Source organism: Elephas maximus, chromosome 26, assembly GCF_024166365.1.
Source record: "Elephas maximus indicus isolate mEleMax1 chromosome 26, mEleMax1 primary haplotype, whole genome shotgun sequence".
Classification (NCBI taxonomy): Eukaryota; Metazoa; Chordata; class Mammalia; order Proboscidea; family Elephantidae; genus Elephas; species Elephas maximus.
The window spans coordinates 43,165,510-43,169,893 of record NC_064844.1 but is presented as its reverse complement, the minus strand read 5'-3'; positions in this window follow the sequence as shown (position 1 = coordinate 43,169,893).

The window sequence follows — 4,384 nt, the reverse complement described above, 5'->3', positions numbered from 1 at the left end:
AGCCCACCCAACAAAATAAAAAAGGAGAAAAACGTAAAGACTCAGCAATACAAAAATAACAATAATGAAAGAGATGAAAAGAAAATACATAAAGTAAAAGAATTCAGGACAGAAAATTAAGCTGAACAAAGAAATTGTCAACACCACACACACACACAAAAGAATACATCAAAATGACAGCAGTAAGCTCATAAAAAAAAAAAAAATTTTTTATACCTGTCAATAATTACACCGAATGTAAATGGTGTCATGGATCTAATTGTGTCCCCCAAAAATATAGGTATCAATTTGACTATGCCATGATTCTCAGTACTGTGTGATTGCCACTATTTTGTCATCTAATGTGATTTTCCTATGTCTTGTAAATTCTACCTCTATGATGTTAATGAGGTGGGATAGGTGGCAGTTATGTTAATGAGGCAGGACTGAATCTACATGATTGGATTGTGTCTTCAGGCAATCTAGTTTGAGATATAAAAGAGAGAAGTGAGCAGAGAGACAAGGCAACTCAGACCACCAAAAAAAGCAGAGCAGGGAGCAGAGCACATCTTTTGGACCCAGGGTTCTTGCATGGAGAAGCTCCTAGTCCAGGGGAAGATTGATGACAAGGGCCTTCCTCCAGGGCTGACAGAGAAGCCTTCCCCTGGAGCTGACAACTTGAATTTGGACATCTAGTCTAGTAGACTGTGAGAGAATAAACTGTTTGTTACAGCTATCTACTTGTGACATTTCTGTTATTGCAGCACTAGATGACTAAGACAACCTAAGACAACCACTAAAGAGAGAGTGACAGAATGGATTAAAAAAAAAAATCCATCTATATGCTGTCTACAAGTGACACAGTGACACACATTAGACACAAGGAATAAACAAACTAAAACTCAAAGGATGGGAAAAAAATATCAAGCAAACAATAACCAAAAAAGAGAAGGAGTGGCAATATTAGTCACTGATAAAATAGACTTTAAAACAAAATCCACCATAAAGGATAAGGAAGGGCACTATATAATGATTAAAGGGTTAATAAACCAGGAGGATATAAGCATAATAAATAAATATATATGCACTCAATGACAGGGCTCTAAAACACATAAGACAAACTTTAACAACATTGAAAAGAGGAATAGACAGCTCCACAATAATGGTAGGAGACTTCAACACACCACTTTCAGTGAAGGACAGAACATCTAGAAAGAAACTCAATAAAGATAAGGAAGATCTAAATGTCACAATCAACCAACTCTGCTTCATAGATATATGCAGAACATTCTACACAACAGCAGCAAAGTATACATTCTTTTCCAATGTACATGGAACATTCTCCAGAATAGGCCACAAAATAAGCCTTAACAAAATCTTAAACCCTGAAATAATACAAAGCATCTTCTATGATCACAATGTCATAAAAGTAGAAATCGATAACCGAACCAGTTAGGAAAAAAAAAAAGAAATCAAATACATGGAAACTGAACAACACCTTGCTTAAAAACTACTGGGCAATAGAAGAAGTCAAGGATGGAATAAAAAAATTCATAGAATAAAATGAAAATAAAAACACATCTTACCAAAATCTTTGGGACACAGCAAAACCAATGCTTAGAGGTCAATTTTTAGTAATAAATACACACATCAAAATAGAAGAAAGAGCCAAAATCAAAACATTAATCCTGCGACTGAACAAATAGAAAGAAAGCAGCAAAAGAAGCCCTCAGGCACCAGAGGAAAGGAAATAATAAAGATTAAAGCAGAAATAAATGAAATAGAGAACAGAAAAACAACTGAAGGAATCAACAAGACCAAAAGTTTGTTCTTTGAATAGATCAACAAAATTGACAAACTATTGGCCAAATTGACAAAAGAAAAACAGGAGAGAAAACAAATAACCCATATAAGAAATGAGAAAGGTAATATCACAACAGACCCAACTGAAATAAAAGGATCATAACATAATACTATGAAAATTGTACTCCAACAAATTTGAAAACCTAGAAAAAATTAACTAATTTCTAGAAACTCACTACCTACCTAAACTAACACAAACTAAGGTAGAAAAACTAAACAGAACCATAAAAAAGAGACTGAAGAGGTAATTAAAAAAAAAATCTTACCAACCAAAAAAAAAGCCCTGGACTGGACAACTTCACTGGAGAATTCTACTAAACTTTCAGAGAAGAGCTAACACCAATACTACTCAAGCTATTTCAGAGCATAGGAAAGGAAGGAATACTCCCGAACTCATTCTATGCAGCCAGTATAACCCTGATATCAAAGCCAGGCAAAGACATCACAAAAAAAGAAAATTATAGACCAATATCCCTCACGAACACAGATGCAAAAATTCTCAACGAAATTCTAGCCAATGGAATTCAACAGTATATCAAAAATATATATATATATCATGACCAAGTGGGATTCATACCAGGTATGCAGGGATGGGAAACCCTGGTGGCATACTGGTTAAGTGCTATGGCTGCTCACCAAAAGGTTGGCAGTTTGAATCCGCCAGGTGCTCCTTGGAAAATCTATGAGGCAGTTCTGCTCTGTCCTATAGGGTCACTACGAGTCAGAATCGACTCAATGGTAGTGGGTTTGGTTTTTTTTTTTATGCAGGGATGGTTTGACTTTAGAAAATTGATCAACATTATCCACCACATAAATAAAAAAAACAAAAAAGAAACACATGGTCTTATCAATCGACATAGAAAAGGCATTTGACAAAGTCCAACACCCATTCCTGATAAAAACTCTCAGTAAAATAGGAATAGAAGGGAAATTCCTTGACATAGTAATGGCATTTATACAAAGCTAACAGTCAACAGCACTCTAAACAGAAAGAGACTGAAAGCATTCCACCTGAGAATGAGAACCAGACAAGCATGCCCTTTATCACCATTTTTATTCAAATTGCGCTGTAAGTTCTAGCTAGAGCAATAAGGCAAGAAAAAATAAATAAATTACATCCAAATTGGTACAGAAGAGGTAAAACTATCCGTATTCGCAGATGACATGATCTTATACACCAAAACCCCCAAAAAATCCACAAAAAAGCTACTGGAACTAATAGAGGATTTCAGCAAAGTAGCAGGATACAAGATTAACATACAAATTCAGTTGGATTCCTCTACACCAACAAAAAGAAATTCGAAATGGAAATAACCAAATCAATACCGTTTACAACAGCCCCAAAGAAGATAAATTACTTAGGAATAAATCTAACCAGGGACATAAAAATCCTATACAAAGAAAACTACAAAACACTACAGTAAGAAACCAAAGAGGCCTACACAAGTGGAAAAACATACCATGTTCATCAATAATAAGACTCAACATCATGAAAATGTCAATTCTACTGAAAGCTATCTACAGGTACAATGCAATCCTGATCCAAACTCCAATAGCATTCTTTAACGAGATGAAGAAATAAATCACCAACTTTATGTAGAAAGAAAGAGGTCTTGGATAAGGAAAACATTGAAGAAGGAGAAGAACAAAGTGGGAGGTCTCACACTACCTGATTTTAGAACCTATCATACAGCCATGGAAACGCTGGTGGTATAATGGTTAAGAGCTACGACTGCTAACCAAAAGGTTGGCAGTTCAAATCCACCAAACACTACTTGGAAACCCTATGGGGAAGTTCTGCTCTGTCCTATAGGGTCACTATGAGTTGGAATCAACTCAACAGCAACAGTTTTTTTGTTTTGTTTTAACATAGTCATGGTAGTCAAAACAGTCTGGCACTGGTACAACAACAGACACGTAGACCAGTGGAACAGAACTGAGAACCTAGACATAAATCCATCTTTCTATGAGTAGCAGATATTTCACAAAGGGCCAAAATCTTTTAAATGAGGAAAAGACGGTCTCTTTAACAAATGGTACTGGTGTAACAAGATATCCATCCGTAAAAAAATGAAACAGAACCTCATGTCATATACAAAAACTAACTCAAAGTGGATCAAAGTTCTAAATATAAAATCTAAAACAATAAAGATTATGGAAGAAAAAAATAGGGACAATCCTAGGGGCCCTAATACATGGCATAAATAGGATACAAACCATAACTAAATAATGCACAAACACCAGAAGAGAAAATAGATAACTGAGAACTCCTTAAAAATCAAACAAGACTTCATCAAAAGAGTAAAAAGACAACCTATAGACTCGAGGGGAATATTTGGCTATGACATATCCAACAAAGGTTTAATCTCTAAAATCTACAAGATACTGCAACACCTCAACAACGAAAAGGCAGATTTCAATTAAAAAATGGTCTAAGGATATGAACAGACACTTCACCAAAAAAGACATTCAGGTGGCTAACAAACACATGAGGAAATTCTCCTGATCATTAACCATTAGAGAAATGCAAATTAAAACCTTC